Below are 215 nucleotides of genomic sequence, written 5' to 3' on the forward strand. Positions count from 1 at the left end.
TCTTTTTGGTGCTAAATGTCACGGTCAAGGTGTGTGGAGGCAGGCAGGATGACGAGGATGACAATGATTCAAATAAGGATGTTTAATGTAGAGACAACAAGGCAGATACGGGTAGATGAGACACATACACTCAGGGTAACATTCACAATAAGCGACAATACTAGATTACAAGAGACAGGAACTTATAGGGCAGATAACGAGGGGCAGACAGGTGA

Source organism: Sinocyclocheilus rhinocerous, unplaced genomic scaffold, assembly GCF_001515625.1.
Source record: "Sinocyclocheilus rhinocerous isolate Xijiao unplaced genomic scaffold, SAMN03320098_v1.1 scaffold481, whole genome shotgun sequence".
Taxonomy (NCBI): domain Eukaryota; kingdom Metazoa; phylum Chordata; class Actinopteri; order Cypriniformes; family Cyprinidae; genus Sinocyclocheilus; species Sinocyclocheilus rhinocerous.